Source organism: Fistularia commersonii, chromosome 24 (assembly GCF_037954325.1).
Source record: "Fistularia commersonii isolate RoL2024-O1a breed Wild chromosome 24, RoL_Fcom_v1.0, whole genome shotgun sequence".
In the NCBI taxonomy this organism is placed as follows: Eukaryota; Metazoa; Chordata; class Actinopteri; order Syngnathiformes; family Fistulariidae; genus Fistularia; species Fistularia commersonii.
This window is the reverse complement of record NC_141307.1, coordinates 7117996-7135467: the sequence shown is the minus strand read 5'-3', so window position 1 is coordinate 7135467 and position 17472 is coordinate 7117996. Positions and strand designations below refer to the sequence as shown.

Here is a 17472-nt window from a genome sequence, read left to right as displayed (position 1 = left end):
GAGAGGGATCGCGTGTGAGCTCCCGGAAGAGTCCGCGTGGGTTCCCCCCCGACTGAGAACGGCGTGCGTGTGAAAGCGGTCCGTGCGCGGGACGCGTGCGACTCATACTTACCTTGCAGGGGAGATACCATGATCAAGAAGGTGGTTCACCCAGGGCGAGGCTCAGCCATTGCACTGCGGCTGTGCTGACCCCTGCGAATTCCCCAAATGTGGGAATCTCGACTGCATAATTTCTGGTAGTGGGGGACTGCGTCCGCGCTCTCCCCTGTCGTGCTGTTCAAGAGCAAGTCTGTGTCGCTGGAGGCCGGGTTCACTGTTTATGGTCGCGCGCGCCCACCCTCCCTGGCCGGGCTGTGACCCAACCAGGGAGTTGTCGTTGCACATGGCAGGTGCACCGCGAAAGCGTGGATTTACGATCGGGCCAGAAAACAATCCAGAGTGTCCAAGTCCCTGAAATGCTCCTGCTTCTTGATCTCCACTCCCTGTAGCCTCACCGTTCCACCCGAGTTCCTCTCATCCCCACACATGTATGCTGTCTTGCTGCGACTAACTTTCGTTCCTCTCCTTTCCAGAGCATACCCCCACCTCTCTATAGTTTCACCGAGACACTTTACAGTTTATAGTTTATTTGGATTTCTAATTCTGCCTTTTATTATTTATTACTGTTATATTTTCTGGAACTCTGGCACAACAGTTTCCTTCGGGATTAATAAAGTTGTTCTTATCTTATCTTGGGCGCCACTGGCTCTTATCTTATCTTATCTCGACCTCCACCTGTTTTCTGCTCTCACTACAGATCACAACGGCATCTGCGAAGGTCACGGTCCGTGGAGATTCATGTCTACCCTCATCGGTCAGCCCGCCCGTGCGTCACCATTGCGAACAAGAAGGGGCTCAGGGCCTATCCCCGACGGAGTCCCGCTTCCACCTTGAACTTCTCTGGTACCGTCTTACAGCACACCGCACGCACCACTGTCTCCCAGCTAGCATACATGTCCCGCACCAGTGTAACACACTTCTCTGCCGCTCCAGACTTCCTCATAGGATACCAGAGCTCCTCTCTTGGCAACCTGTCGTAGGCCTTTTCTAGGTGTACAAAAAGGCAATGCGGCTCCCGCCGGCCCCCTCTCTACTTGTCTATGAGCATTCTGGGCGCAAATACTGCATCTGTGGTACTCGTCCTTTTTTTCCATGTGTATTTTATTTATTTTTCTCTTTCTCTTGTCATGAAGTGTCCCGGCGTGCATACCAGTCCTGGTATGGCCTTTGGCAGCTCCCCCTTTACCTTAGGCTGCAGCCGAAGGTAAAGAGTGTCTGATGATGTTGGGTTCGAGTAGCCTTGGGCGCCACTGGCTGTAATCATGGCGACTAAAGAGAAGGAGCTCCTGACAGATGTGGAGATGACTGGAGGTGGAAAAGACAGAGGACGGCTGGTTATAAAGAGCCCTTCCGCGCGAGGTCCCTCGTTTACGGCCATACCACCCTGAACACGCCCGATCTCGTCTGATCTCGGAAGCTAAGCAGGGTCGGGCCTGGTTAGTACTTGGATGGGAGACCGCCTGGGAATACCAGGTGCCGTAAGCTTTTTCATGGTCGTCCTCTCTGTCCCCAGCAGGGGGTGCTGTCTCTCAAGAGCGCCAACATTTCACACACGGACACACGCCGCTCATTCCCTTCTGTCTGTCCCACCGGAGTCACCGTGAAGCCCGGCGCCACACGCGCTCGCTCAGTCACAGTTCCCCGCCTTACCTTTCGGGTCACTTTCCGTTTTCTCGCCGCCTGCCTCCGTCCGTCGCTCGCCGCCTTTCTTCTCATCCCTGTACAGTGTTTCTCCATGTGCGCTGTATTTCTTTTTCTCTCGTTTGTGTCTCTCGCTGTTGAATAATCCAGCCGCTGACCTCCGTACCGCTGGCTCTCCTAGACACTTCCATGCCTCCACCTGTACGCTACGTCATCGGGACCCACTGCCTTTGAACTCCTCATCCTCTTCGATGCCCCCCTCGCTTCTTTTTACGCTGGTCTCTGCTCCTTTGCGGTCGCCAGTAGTCACCGCTTCTACCCCTGGCTCTCTTTCATTTTTCCCCATTCATTCATCAGGTTCCGAGGAGTCTGCTTGTTGAAGTCCTGGGTTTACTTTGATGCGCCACGTGACCGGGCAGATGCGGAAGATGCATCGGCCATGTTGTTTCTTGTAAAGCAGGAACGTCGGCCTCCACCGGGACCTCCGTCTCCGGGGCGATGGGGGCGATGGGGGAGATGCGCCGTCGCTCCGGGCCGAGCGGCGGAGACGGGGTGGGGGTTGATTTGTGAATGAAGTCGTGAGTGAAGCTGACGGTGCGGGGGATGCGCTGGCGTCGAGCGAGGGCGCGGGGCCATCGCTTCTCGGCCTTTTGGCTAAGATCAAGTGTAGTATCTGTTCTTATCAGTTTAATATCTGATACGTCCCCTATCCGGGGACCAAATATTAAATTGATTTTTGGAACAGGGAGATGGGATAGGGGCTTGCTCCGTCCACTCCGCGCATCGACCCGGTATTGCAGTATCTCCGGGAACGGTGCACCCCCCGCTTTTGTGTCCGATGTCAAGGTTGCCGTGGCCTCCAACAACGCCATACGTAACCAACACACACGGGATCCAGATCTTGTCTGTGCCCTGCGTGACCAGCGACACTGTCCCCGTTGTTTCTGCCGGTAGGGAGCGGTAGATAGCGACACACGAGCGTGTCTGCCTGAAACCCTGTCCCTACCATTCGCCCTGTGCAGCCCGATAAAATCCCACTATGGACCAGAACTGAGCCTAAATGGATCGCATTTGAAACGGATGGATTGCCTTGTATAGACTGTGTCAGACTGGGCTCAGGGGGAAGTTCTCCCGGCCGTAGAGCGGCAGAAACCCCTCGCGGCATCAGGAGGACGGACGGAACGTGTTCCGGTTGTCCTCTGACTTCTTCGTGAAAATTGAAGCGTCCGTGTCGTTTTCGGCGTCCCGGCCCGTCAGAACTCAGAGTTGACGGTTTTTTGACGGAGTGTGTGTGTGTGTGTGTGTGTGTGTCTGTGTGTGCGCGAGAGGGATCGTGTGTGAGCTCCCGGAAGAGTCCGCGTGGGTTCCCCCCCGACTGAGAACGGCGTGCGTGTGAAAGCGTTCCGTGCGCGGGACGCGTGCGACTCATACTTACCTGGCAGGGGAGATACCATGATCAAGAAGGTGGTTCACCCAGTGCGAGGCTCAGCCATTGCACTGCGGCTGTGCTGTCCCATGCGAATTCCCCAAATGTGGGAATCTCGACTGCATAATTTCTGGTAGTGGGGGACTCCGTCCGCGCTCTCCCCTGTTGTGCTGTTCAAGAGCAAGTCTGTGTCGCTGGAGGCCGGGTTCACTGTTTATGGTCGCACGCGCCGAACCTCCTTGGCCGGGCTGTGACCCAACTAGGGAGTTATCGTTGGTGCACCGCAAAAGCGTGGATTTACGATCGGGCCAGAAAACAATCCAGAGTGTCCAAGTCCCTGAAATCTCCTGCTTCTTTATCTCCACTCCCTGTAGCCTCAACGTTCCACCCGAGTTCCTCTCATCCCCACACATGTATGCTGTCTTGCTGCGACTAACTTTCGTTCCTCTCCTTTCCAGAGCATACCCCCACCTCTATATAGTTTCACTGAGACACTTTACAGTTTATAGTGTATTTTGATTTTTAATTCTGCCTTTTATTATTTATTACTGTTATATTTTCTGTAACTCTGGCACAACAGTTTCCTTCGGGATTAATAAAGTTGTTCTTATCTTATCTCATCTCATCTTATCTTATCTTATCTTATCTTATCTTATCTTATCTTATCTTATCTTATCTCGACCTCCACCTGTTTTCTGCTCTCACTACAGATCACAACGGCATCTGCAAAGGTCACGGTCCGTGGAGATTCATGTCTACCCTCATCCGTCAGCCCGCCCGTCCGTCACCATTGCGAACAAGAAGGGGCTCAGGGCCTATCCCCGACGGAGTCCCGCTTCCACCTTGAACTTCTCTGGTACCGTCTTACATCACACCGCACGCACCACTGTCTCCCGGCTAGCATACATGTCCTGCACCAGTGTAACACACTTCTCTGCCGCTCCAGACTTCCTCATTGGGATACCAGAGCTCCTCTCTTGGCAACCTGTCGTACGCCTTTTCGAGGTGTACAAAAAGGCAATGCAGCTCCCGCCGGCCCTCTCTGTACTTGTCTATGAGCATGCTGGGCGCAAATACTGCATCTGTGGTACTCTTCCTTTTTTCCATGTGTATTTTATTTATTTTTCTCTTTCTCTTGTCATGAACTGTCCCGGCGTGCATACCAGTCCTGGTATGGCCTTTGGCAGCTCCCCCTTTACCTGAGGCTGCAGCCGAAGGTAAAGAGTGTCTGATGATTTTTGGTTAGAGTAGCCTTGGGCGCCACTGGCTGTAATCATGGCGACTAAATAGAAGGAGCTCCTGACAGATGTGGAAATGACTGGAGGTGGACGGCTGCTTATAAAGTGCCCTTCCGCGCGGTCCTCTCTCGTTTACGGCCATACCACCCTGAACACGCCCGATCTCGTCTGATCTCGGAAGCTAAGCAGGGTCGGGCCTGGTTAGTGCACAGTCTTGTACACCTTTCCTTTCATTCTGGCCCGTAGTCTTCTATCACATAGTACCCCTGACACTTTTCTCAATCCCATCCCAACCTGCTTGGACCCGTCTCTTCACCTCTTTTCCACACTCTCCGTTACTCTGGACTTTTGACCCCAAGTACCTGAAATCTTCCAACTTCTTGATCTCCACTCCCAGTAGCCTCACCGTTCCACCCGAGTTCCTCTCATTCACACACATATATTCTGTCTTGCTGCAACTAACTTTCATTCCTCTCCCTTCCAGAGCATACCTCCACCTCTCTAGATTTTCCTCTACCTGTTTTCTGCTCTCACTACAGATCACAATGTCATCCGCAAACATCAAGGGGTTTCCTGTCTAACCTCATCTGTCCATCACCATTGCGTACTAGAACGGGCTCAGAGCTGATCCCTGGTTGAGTCCCTCCTCCACCTTGAACTTCTCTGTTACCCCTACAGCGCACCGTACCAATGTCTCACAGCTAGCATACATGTCGCACACCAGTTTAACATACTTCTCTGCCACTCCAGATTTCCTCATATAATACCAGAGCTCCTCTCTTGGCACCCTGTCATATGCTTTTTCTAGGTCTACAAAAACACAATGCAGCTCCCTCTGGCCTTCTCTGTACTTCTCTATTAGCTTTCTCAACGCAAATACTGCATCTGTAGTACTCTTCCTTGGCATGAAGCCATTCTGCTTTTCACAAATGCTGACTTCTGCTCTCAGTCTAGTTTCCACTACTCTTTACCATAACTTCATTGTATGGCTCATCAACTGTATCCCTCTATAGTTGCCGCAATTGTGCACATCCCCTATATTCTTAAAAATAGGCACAATCACACTTTGTCTCCATTCTTCAGGCATCTTCTCACCCTCTAAGATCCTGTTGAATAATCTAGTCAGAAAATCTACTGCTCCCTTTCCTAGACACTTCCACACCTCCACAGGAATATCATCAGGACCAACTGCTTTTCCCCTCTCCATCCTCTTCAATGCCTTCCTCACTTCACTTTTACTAATTTGTGCTACTTTGTGGTCTACAATAGTCCCCTCTTCTACCCTTGCCTCTCTTTCATTTTCCCCATTCATCAGCTCTTCAAAGTACTCTTTCCATCTTCCCATCACTCTTCTAGCATCTGTCAATGCATTTCCTTGTCTGTCCTTAATCACCCGGACCTGTTGTACATCCTTTCCATCTTTATCTCTCTGTTTTCGCCAACCTGTATAGATCATTCTCACCCTCCTTTCTATCCATCCGAGCATACAGGTCATCGTACGCTTTTTGTTTTGCCTTTGCTACCTCTATCTCTACCTTTCGCTATATCTCCCTGAATTCCTGTCTGTTCTCTTCAGTCCTCTCAGTATCCCACTTCTTCTTTGCTAACCGCTTTCTCTGTATACACTCCTGCACTTCCTCATTCCACCACCAAGTCTCCTTGTCTACTTTTCTTCCAGATGACACACCGAGTACTCTCCTATCTGTCTCCCTGATAACACGAGCTGCTGTTGTCCAATCATCTGTAAGCTCACCGTGACCACCCAGACCCTTTCTCAACTCCTCCCTTAAAACCATGCAACACTCCTCCCTTTTCAGCTCCCACCACTTTGTCCTCTGCTCTGCCTTTGTCCTCTTCATCTTCCTTGTCACCAGTCATTTAGCTGCCCCACCTCATGGGCTCATCCAGGTGGATGAAGGGAATATAAATAAAGAAAACAAACTAAAATAGAGATTTAATAAAGCGCGAAAAACAGTCAACATGCAAGCAGTGGGCGTGGCTCGTTGGTCTTGGGGTATGATTCTCGCTTAGGGTGCGAGAGGTCCCGGATTCAAATCACTGATGATTCCCTGACTCTCATCTCCTTTGCTCCTACTTTTTCACAGCGCTTTAATGTGAGCAAGTACGTTTGTTTTGTTTTGTTGTCATTTGAACCGGGATATTAGCTCCGACTCCTTTGTTGCACAGGATACCTATGTTGAAGACAACTGATAGGTGAGAGCGTACCTTGACGCTGACCGGACAGGGAAGACCGAAGAACTGGTAAAATGTCACCCTTGAAAAGGTATTGAATGTGAGAAAACCTAATGGCAAATGAGATGTGACTTGATTTTCTCTGCAACGCTGATCACAATCAATGGAGCCCTATCCCCACCATAATTGGGCCTGGTGGAGAAATACAAGTATTACTAAGCAAGACATGAGACAATGTCAAAGAGTCCCAACATCTCTTCAGCGGCAGTGCTGCTTCCACCGTAGAGACTGGGAGCAAATGAAAAGTAAAGCAAAGGCAAAGTCTGCCGTGAGACAAAGGGACATTGTGGGCCAATTCAACATGGCAAGAGGTGCAGGAAAACAAAAATATCCCACATGACGGAAGGCTTCTCCCGCTGAGCAGCACCAGCTGGTGGTACTGGACATGCACCACCAGGAAGAAGCAGACTGAATTGCCAGAGCTTTGTCCCTCACCAAGCATGGCCGCTGGGTGAGCTGAGATAGTGTAAAAAGTAGTATGATCTTTTGGAGCGGCAGTGGAACATGGAGGCCACAAGCTGAGCTTGACCATCAGATCCATGTATGATGTCCTGCCCCCTCCTGCCAAAGTACAAAAGTATTTTGGAGAGGATCCAGACAGTTTCCAGTGTCCTGCCGAAGCAATCCCAAAGAAAATCCTTGAGGGCTGTAAGACCAGGCTCCCCTGAAGAATAATCAGAGCCTGCATGCTAATCTGAAGGCAGATTCACCTGTTGCCTCAAGCAAACGGTGAAGTGCCTGGTTACTGCAATGGAAAACGAGAAGGTAGCCAGCAATGCCATGGGCCCATTGTAAGCCCTGGTACTAAAGGGCTTACGAGTAGACTCTATTTTCAGTCTCACCATTCTGGATGACATTATAGCGAGGTGGTCCTGAAAACCAAATACTACAAAGGTGTCTTCCTTGTGAAGCTGACACTTGGGAGTTTTTTCTTCTATATAAGTAATCATTGGGTGGAAAAGTCTGTGATGGTTGAACATCGCTGCTGAAGCAGAGGATGCAAGGTGTGTGCGAAGAGTAGACCGGATACGTCCGTATGACACAGCAGAATGTAGCATTGGAAGGGCTCGGGCTCGTCCGGGATTTGAACCCGGGACCTCTCGCACCCAAAGCGAGAATCATACCCCTAGACCAACGAGCCACAAAAGCTTGCTGAGTTGAGTCACGAGCAATCAAATTTGATTATTCATATAGCACCAAACACCAACACAGCGTTTCCATGATGCTGTACAAATATAGAGCAGGACTGAACCACACTCTTTGGAAAGACTTACAGAATACCCACATTCCCGAATAAACAAGCACTTGGAGATGCTTTGAGGAAACACTGCCCTTTACCAGCTCAAAACTGATATGAGATTCCTGAGCCTTGGGGTTTCCTTCTGATGACCACCTGCTTTTATTCTAATATGGCACTAATGGCAGGCAGCCACTTGCTGGGAGTACAATGCAAGGTGTGAAATGTAGCTGAGGCCGAGGTCTTCACATTCTACAGTCATGGCCAAAAGTTTTGAGATTGCCACTTTCACAATGTCTGTTCCTTCATGGTTTTTAGGTGTTTGCCAGATGGTTCTATTGTTGTGTCATTCTCCAAACTTTTGGCCATGACTGTACAGACCTGGTCGTCCCATCACAATTGATGAACAGCTTTACCCATCAGAAACGTTGCCCTTTGATTCAATATATTGCTACAAAACCAGATAAGTTTGGCATCAAGTTCTGGGTGGCTTGTGATTTGACATCAAATATATCTGCAATGTATTTCCATATGTTTGCAAAGAACCTGGTCGTCCCAAAGAGGAGAGACTGTCCGAGAGTGTGGTAATGAAGTTGATGGGACCATTTCTGAACCAGGGCAGAACTGTCACAACGGACACTTTTTTCACCTCAATTTCACTTGCAAAAAGTTGCTCACCGGGAAAACTACCCGTCTTGGGCCACTCAATAAGATTTGCAGAGATATTCCCCCTTCGGCTCAGGAGATGAAATGCAATGAGTTCAGCACTCAGGTGTTTTCAACGACTGACGCCACCCTGACAGTGTATGCAGCCAGCTGGAAGAAGACTGTCTCCGTAATGAGCAGTATACACGGTGTGGTTCAGACTGAGGAAAGCCACAAAAGAAAGCCAAGCACCATCACCCAGTAACATTCCACAAAATCCGGTGTCGTTGCCTTGGATCAGATGGTGCGCGAGTACAGCCTGCGGGCAGGAACACGAAAATGGCCAGGCACTGTGTTCCATAACATGGTCGACATGGCAACCCTGAACACCCATGTGCTGTATCAAGCCTGCACAAGAAGTGGTTATCCAGCATCAAGCAATGCAGAATATTTCCAAAAAAAAAACAAGCACATTCAAGCTTTCAAGAGAAAGATCAGAGTCAGAAGCAATGAAGTTACAATTACCCTTGATTAGGTGAAATCCATGTAAAACTGATTCACACCTCTTTCTCCCCCCTCCTCCCAGAGCTGCTCCTCTGATAAACTGCATTCAACTCCCAGCAGGAGGGCTGCCACATTATTAGCATACTGGACAGACCACATTCCATGGCAGGGGGATCAAATGACCCCTCTGTAGTCTCCAAAGGTTAGGGATCAAATGATCCCTCCTTAGTCCCTCTAGTTTAAACCTGCGTCTGGATTGAAGTAAATGTGACCTATATTCTGAAGAACCATGTAATATTAGACATATTTTAATACCAGACACCAGTTTTAAAGAATTCCCTTGTTACTTAAAACTTATTCAAAAAGCTTCAACTTGGTAAGATAAAAATATAACCCGATGGCTTTATCCCTTAAACATGCAGCGAGATTTCAGTAAATGTGACATATATAGTGTATATTCACATCCTATCTAAGTACCGGACACTAACTCTAAAGAATTACAAAGTTATATACAACTTTTGCCAAAAACCTTCAACTCGGTGGGATAAATAATCTGTGTCCATTGGGCTTTATCGTCTAAACCTGCGGCTGGAGATTAGTAAATGTGACATATATTATGTAGGATCACGTCCTATTCAACATATTTCTGCAAATGTCACAATTTTAAAAAATTCCCCTTTTTATTTAAAAGTTGTTCCAAAAAGCTTCAACTTGGTGGGATAAAAAAAAAAAAAAAATGACCAAAGGGCTTTATCTTTTTAACTTGCGGCTGGATTTCAGTAAATGTGACATATATAATATAAATTCACATCCAGTTCAGTAATATTTCAGCAACAGACACCAGCTTTAAAGAATTACAGTTATTTACAGCTTTTACCCAAAAACCTTCAACTTGGTGAGGTAAACACTTTATGTCCAGCTGGCTTTATCTTTTGAATATGCTTCTATATTTGAGTAAATGTTCCATATATTATGTAGAACTACATATATTCAGCATAATTCAGCACCAGACACCGGTTTCAAAGAATTCGAGTTCTTTACAACTTGTGCCAAAAACCTTCAACTTGGTGAGATAAACACTAGTTGACCATATTGTTTTATATTTTAATCCTGTGGTTGGAATACAGTAAATTTGACAACTATCCAGTAGATTCAAATTCTAGTCAGCATATTTCAGCACCAAAAACCGTTTTTAAAGAATTCCAAAGAAATTTACGACTTTTGTCAAAAACCATCAAATTGATGAGAAAAACAATTTTGACCAAATGGCTTTATCCTTTAATCCTGCAGCTGGATTTAAGTAAATATGAATTATATTGTGTAGAATCATGTCCTATTACGCATATTTCAGCAACAGACACCAGCTTGAAAGACTTCCAAAATCATTTTCAACTTGTGCCAAAAACATTCAACTTGGTGAGATAAACACTTCCTGACCAAATGACTTTATTATTTTAAACTGTGGCTGGATTTCAATAAATATGAAGTATATATTGTGGAGAATCACATTAAATTCAGCATGTTTCAACACCAAACACCAGCTTTAAAGAATTCCAAAGTAATTTACAACTTGTTCAAAATGCCTTCAACTTGGCGAGATAATCATTTTTAACAAATGGCTTTTTCTTTTAATCCTGCGGCTTGATTTCTTTATATTCATCATATATTGAGTAAGGTCACTTAAACTTCAACATATTTTAGCAACACAAACCAGGTTTATAGGAATTCCAAAGTCATTTACAACTTGTTCCAAAAACCTTCAATTTGACGAGATAAACATTTTTGACCAAATGGCTTCATCTTTCATTCTTGCGGCAGGATTTGATTGAATTGATCACTTCCGGCGCTGCCTCGGGCCTCGCGGCTGCCTGCCAGAGTTGCTCCTCACCGAGTGTCTCTCTCGTAAATCTTCTACTTTTCTTTTTAATTTTTATCCACTCTTCTCCTTAGTGACAATTTAGTTAAGGTTTTTGCCACAGTACTAGATGATGCTCCACTCGCTCTTTCTTGTTTTCGCGGTGTTTGGAGCACTTTTTTTCGAGCCGGATCCCGGTCCTGACGGAGCGGCGCAATGGCGCAATGGCTCCATTGTTTACACCCGGGACCAGCTGATGGAGCTTCGACACAGCGGCGAGATGGGGGAGAGGCACGAAATCCCTTAGGAGCTACGGAGGAAATACCGGGGCTGCAGGGCCGGGAGGAGACGGTGGGTGAGGAAGAGGAGATACAGACCGTATCTCCCCTCCATTGTGATGGGAAACGTGAGATCGTTGGGCAACAAGTTGGAGGAGCTAACGGCACTCACGCGGAGCGACGGTGTGTTTCGTGAGGCCTCGGTGTTGTGCTTCACTGAGACTTGGCTAAACAACAACATACCGGACTCTGTGGTGAGTTTACCCGGCTTTCAGTTGGTGCGAGGGGACCGGAGTTGTGCCGGCAGTGGCAAGAAGAAAGGAGGAGGTGTCGCTGTGTTTGTAAACAACAAGTGGTGCAACCCCGGACACGTTACGGTGAAGGAGCGTGTTTGCTGCCCGGACATCGAACTGTTGGCGGTGAGTCTCCGGCCGTACTATCTGCCCAGAGAGTTTTCCCACGCAATCATGATTACTGTTTACATCCCACCGTCTGCCGATGCACCGCGGGCTAATGACGTCATCGGCTCCGCAGTCGCGAGACTCCAGACCCGGCACCCCAGTGCCTTCATAGCCATCTCTGGGGATTTCAACCACGCCACCCTGTCATCATCTCTGCCCACTTTCAAACAGTTTGTGGACTGCAAGACAAGGGACAATAAAACTCTGGACCTGCTGTACGCCAATGCCAAGGACGCATACAGCTGCACAGCTCTCCCTGCTCCGGGCAGGGCAGACCACAACCTGGTCCACTTGAAGCCTCGCTATGTTCCTGAAGTCCAGCGGCAACCTGTGATCACCAGAACTGTCCGGAGGTGGTCACAGGAGGCAGAACTGACTCTTCAGGGATGCTTCGAGACGACGGACTGGGATGTGCTCTGCGAAGACCAGGGAGACGACGTCAGAAAACTCTCCGACTGTATAACTGACTATGTTAACTTCTGCACGGACAACATCATCCCCACCAAGACTGTGCGTTGTTTCTCAAACAACAAACCCTGGGTGACTAAGAACATTAAGGACACGCTGAACAGGAAGAAGGCGGCATTCAGGAGTGGAGACAAAGAGGAACTGAAGAAGGTGCAGACTGAGCTGAGGGAGAAGATCGCAGAGGGAAAGGACAGTTACAGGAGGAAGCTGGAGAGCAAACTCCAGCAGAACAACATGAGGGAGGTGTGGAGTGGGTTGAAAACCATCACTGGCGATGGAAAACAAGCAAGCCAGATGATGGAAGGAGACCTGCAGGAGGCAAACAAACTAAACCTGTTTTTTAACAGATTTGATGAAGGTGCCTCCACCCACCCTCCCCCCAGCTCCTCTCAGGACTTTCCTTCCCCTGTGCCCTCACCCCTCACCTCAAGGAGCTTTCCCCCTCCCCCACGCACCTCTTCTGCTTCCCTGGACGACGTCTCGTTAACACCTCAGCCCTCCTGCCCCCCAATAGGACTCTCTCCACCCCCTCCTGTCGCCTTCACCGCTGAGGAGGTGAGAAAAGAGTTCAGCCGCCTCCGTCCCAGGAAAGCCGCCGGCCCTGACGGCCTTAGCCCCAGAGTGCTGAAAGGATGTGCCTCTCAGCTGTGTGGGATCTTCTCACATCTCTTCAACCTGAGCCTGACCCAGATGGTTGTCCCCGACCGGTGGAAAACCTCATGCCTGTTCCAGTGCCCAAGGTGAAGCATCCCAGCACACACAGCGACTACAGACCAGTGGCCCTGACATCACACGTCATGAAGTCACTGGAGAGGCTCGTCCTGAGGCACCTTCGCACAGTCGTCGGACCTTCGCTGGACCCCCTGCAGTTCGCATACCAGCCCCGGATAGGAGTGGAAGACGCCATCATCTATCTGCTGCACAGAATCTACACACACCTGGAGGAGGCAGGAAGCACTGTGAGAGTCATGTTCTTTGACTTCTCCAGTGCTTTTAACACCATTCGACCTGCCCTGCTGAACAGGAAGCTTCTGGACATGCAGGTAGATGCTCCACTCGCGGCCTGGATCAACAACTACCTCACAGGCCGGCCGCAGTACGTGAGGCTGGGGAACATCGCATCGGACACCATTGTGAGCAGCACGGGGGCGCCACAGGGGACGGTCCTGTCTCCCTTCCTGTTCACGCTCTACACCTCAGACTTCAGGTTCTCCTCGCAGTCCTGCCACCTGCAGAAATTCTCAGATGACTCTGCCGTCGTGGGCTGCATCAACAGAGACCAGGAGGAGGAGTACAGGAGCGTGGTGGACAGGTTTGTGGAGTGGTGTGGACTGAACCAACTCCAGCTCAATGTCACAAAGACAAAGGAGCTGGTGGTGGATTTCAGGAAACAGAGGACCCATCCGACCCCAGTCACCATCAGGGGTACAGAGGTGGACATTGTGGACAGTTATAAGTACCTGGGTGTCCACTTGGACAATAAACTGGACTGGACTATTAACACCAACGCCAGCTTCAAGAAGGGTCAGAGCCGCCTGTTCTTCCTCAGGAGGCTCAGATCTTTCAATGTCTGCAGGACCATGCTGCAGATGTTCTACCACTCGGTGGTGTCCGGCGTCATCTTCTACGCTGTTGTGTGCTGGGGCAGCAGGCTCAAGACAGCTGACGCTAACAGACTCAACAAGCTCATCAGGAGAGCTGGATCTGTCCTGGGCGTGGAGCTGGAGTCTGTGGTGCAGGTGTCAGAGAGGAGGATGCTGAAGAAGCTCCTCAGCATCATGGACAACATCCATCACCCCCTGCATGCCACACTGACGTCCTGTCAGAGCTCTTTCAGCCGTAGACTGATACCACCGAGGAGCTCCACTGAACGCCACAGGGGTCTTTCCTCCCTGAGGCGATCAGACTTTTTAATTCCTCTCCATTCAGCCGCCGGCAACCATAAAAACCTATCTTTAACCTAAAAACAAACAAAAATGTACAATATCTCATTTCTGTGCAATATTCAGAAACTGTGCAATATTTCATCTCATCTCAGAACAGCTACACTACAATGTTCCCTTCTATCATACTATTGTGCACTCCTTACCTCACTTGTTACTAAGACACTTATAGTTTTATCACTGCTTACTAAGACACTTTATAGTTTCACTGAGACACTTTATAGTTTATAGTTTATTTTATTTCTAATTCTGCCTTCTTTTATCATTTATTACTGTTATATTTTCTGTAACTCTGGCACAGCAATTTCCTTCGGGATTAATAAAGTTGTTCTTATTCTTATTCTTATTCTTATTGTCACATCCGATCTCGCATATGTCAGCAACAGGAACCAGTTTTAAAGATTTCCCGGGTTTTTTTAAAACTGGTTCCAAAAATCTACAACTTTGTGAGATAATTTTTTTTTGACCAAATGGCTTTATCTTTCATTCTTGAGACAGGATTTGAGTGAATCTATACATTGTTTAGATTCTATATTGTGTAGAATCACATCCTATTCAACACATTTGATCCTAACAAACCAACTTTAAAGAATTCCAGTTATTTTCACTTGTGGCAAAAACCTTCAACTTTGTGAGATACATACTTTATATCCAACTGGCTTTATGATTAAACCTGCGGCTCGATTTCAGTAAATGTGATGTATGTGGTGTAGATTCACGTGCTAACCAACATGTTTTAGCAACAGAGTTTTCAAGAATTCTTTTTTTTTTTAAACTTGTTCCAAAATTCTTCAACTTGGTGAGATGAAATTTTTTGACCAAATGCCATTATGCTTCATTCTTGCGTCTTGATTTGACTGAACTTATGCATTTCGCAGATTCTACATTGTATAGAATCACATCCTATTCAGCTCAATCTAATACCAGGCACCAGCTTTAAAGAATTCCAAAGTTATGGACAACTTCTGCCAAAATCCTCAAACCTCTTGAGATAAACAGTTTTTCTACAAATGGCTTTATCTTTTAAACCTGCGGCTGGATTTCAGTAAATTTGAAATTTAATTGTGTAGAATCACGTCCTAGTCAATATACACTCACCGGCCACTTTATTAGGTACACCTGCTAGTGACGGGTTGGACCCCCTTTTGCCTTCAGAGCTGCCTCAATTGTTCGTGGCGTAGATTCAACAAGGTGCTGGAAGCATTCCTCAGAGAGTTTGGTCCATATTGACATGATGGCATCACACAGTTGGCGCAGATTTGACGGCTGCACATCCATGATGCGAATCTCCCGTTCCACCACATCCCAAAGATGCTCTATTGGATTAAGATCTGGTGACTGTGGAGGCCATTTGAGTACAGTGAACTCATTGTCATGTTCAAGAAACCAGTCTGAGATGATTCCAGCTTTATGACATGGCGCATTATCCTGCTGAAAGTAGCCATCAGAAGTTGGGTACATTGTGGTCATAAAGGGATGGACATGGTCAGCAACAATACTCAGGTAGGCTGTGGCGTTGCAACAATGCTCAATTGGTACCAAGGTGCCCAAAGAGTGCCAAGAAAATATTCCCCACACCATTACACCACCACCACCAGCCTGAACCGTTGATACAAAGCAGGATGGATCCATGCTTTCATGTTGTTGACGCCAAATTCTGACCCGACCATCTGAATGTCGCAGCAGAAATCAAGACTCATCAGACCAGGCAACGTTTTTCCAAACCTCTATTGTCCAATTTCGATGAGCTTGTGCAAATTGTAGCCTCAGTTTCCTGTTCTTACCTGAAAGGAGTGGCACCCGGCGTGGTATTCTGCTGCTGGAGCCCATCTGCCTCAAAGTTGGACGTACTGTGCGTTCAGAGATGCTCTTCTGCCTACCTTGGTTGTAACGGGTGGTTATTTGAGTCCCTGTTGCCTTTCTATCAGCTCGAACCAGTCTGGGCCATTCTCCTCTGACCTCTGGCATCAACAAGGCATTTCCGCCCACAGAACTGCCGCTCACTGGATATTTTTTCTTTTTCGGACCATTCTCTGTAAACCCTAGAGATGGTTGTGGGTGAAAATCCCAGTAGATCAGCAGTTTCTGAAATACTCAGATCAGCCCTTCTGGCACCAACAACCATGCCACATTCAAAGTCACTCAAATCATCTTTCTTCCCCAGACTGATGCTCGGTTTGAACTGCAGGAGATTGTCTTGACCATGTCTACATGCCTAAATGCACTGAGTTGCCGCCATGTGATTGGCTGATTAGAAATTAAGTGTTAACAAGCAGTTGGACAGGTATACCTAATAAAGAGGCCGGTGAGTATATGTTGAATATGATGTAATTCTTCGTCACATTTAGTGTAATCCAGCCGCAAGTTTAAAAATTAAGCCATTTGGATATAAAGTGTTTAGCTCACAACGTTATAGTCATTTGGAACAAGTTGTAAATAACTTTATAATTCTTTAAAGCTGATGTCTTAAGAAATATGCTGATTAGGATGTGATTCTACACAATATATGTCACCTTTACTAAAATCCAGCCACAGGTCAAAAAGATAATGCCATTTGGACAAAAATGTTTATTTTACCAATTTGTAGGTTTTTGGCACAAGTTGTAAATAACTTAGTAATTCTTTAAAGCTTTTGTTATAAATTTGTTAAATAGGATGTGAATTTACACTATATAGGTCACATTTACTGAAATCCAGCAGCAGGTTTCAAAGATAAAGCCCTTTGTTATTTTTTTTTTTTTTTATCTCACCAAGTTGAAGTTATTTGGAAATAGTTGTAAATCACATTGGAATTCCTTCAAGCTGGTGTCTGTTGCTGAAATATGCTGAATAGCATGTGATTCTTTGAAATAAATGTCATAATTACTGAAAATCAGCCGCATGTTTAAAAATAAAGCCATTTGGAAACAAAATGTTTATCTCACCATGATGAAGGATATTGGGCAAAAGTTCCAAATAACTTTGTAATTCTTTAAAGCTGGTGTCTGGAGAAGATATATGCTGATTAGGATGTGATTTTACACGAAAAATATGTCATTATGCTGAAATCTAGCTGCAGGTTAAAAACGATAATTCCATTTGGCCAAAAAAGTTTATCTTACAAATTTGAAGGTTTTTAGATAAAGTTGTAAATAACTTTGTAATTCTTTAAAGCTTGTGTCTGTTGCTGAAATTTGTTGAATAGGAGGTGAATTTACACTTTGAATGGCACATTTCCTGAAATCCAGCGGCAGGTTTCAAAGATAAGGTCCGTTTTTCAAATTTCTTTATCTCACCAAGTTAAAGCTTTTTGGAACAATTTTTAAATTTCAAGAGGATTCCTAACAGCTGATGTCGAGTTCTAAATATGTTGGATTGGACGTGATTCTACACAATATATGTCACATGTGCTGAAATCCAGCCACAGGCTAAAACAATAAACCAT

The 17472-nt window shown here is 46.9% G+C and overlaps 5 non-coding genes across 5 annotated transcripts; 4 read left to right on the top strand and 1 right to left on the bottom strand.

Annotated features, from left to right (window-relative positions):
• Positions 1 to 104: 104 nt before the first annotated feature.
• LOC147219808 (U1 spliceosomal RNA) lies at positions 105 to 268 on the top strand. The gene has a single exon (XR_015108216.1). It is a non-coding gene; the product is annotated as a U1 spliceosomal RNA (small nuclear RNA).
• Positions 269 to 1465: 1197 nt separating this feature from the next.
• Positions 1466 to 1584, top strand: LOC147219807 (5S ribosomal RNA). Its single transcript, XR_015108262.1, has one exon. It is a non-coding gene; the product is annotated as a 5S ribosomal RNA (ribosomal RNA).
• A 790-nt stretch (positions 1585 to 2374) lies between these two features.
• On the top strand, positions 2375 to 2565 carry LOC147219806 (U2 spliceosomal RNA). Its single transcript, XR_015108106.1, has one exon. It is a non-coding gene; the product is annotated as a U2 spliceosomal RNA (small nuclear RNA).
• A 602-nt stretch (positions 2566 to 3167) lies between these two features.
• LOC147219805 (U1 spliceosomal RNA) lies at positions 3168 to 3331 on the top strand. The gene has a single exon (XR_015108253.1). It is a non-coding gene; the product is annotated as a U1 spliceosomal RNA (small nuclear RNA).
• Positions 3332 to 7726: 4395 nt separating this feature from the next.
• On the bottom strand, positions 7727 to 7798 carry trnap-ugg (transfer RNA proline (anticodon UGG)). Its single transcript has one exon. It is a non-coding gene; the product is annotated as a tRNA-Pro (tRNA).
• Positions 7799 to 17472: the final 9674 nt, after the last annotated feature.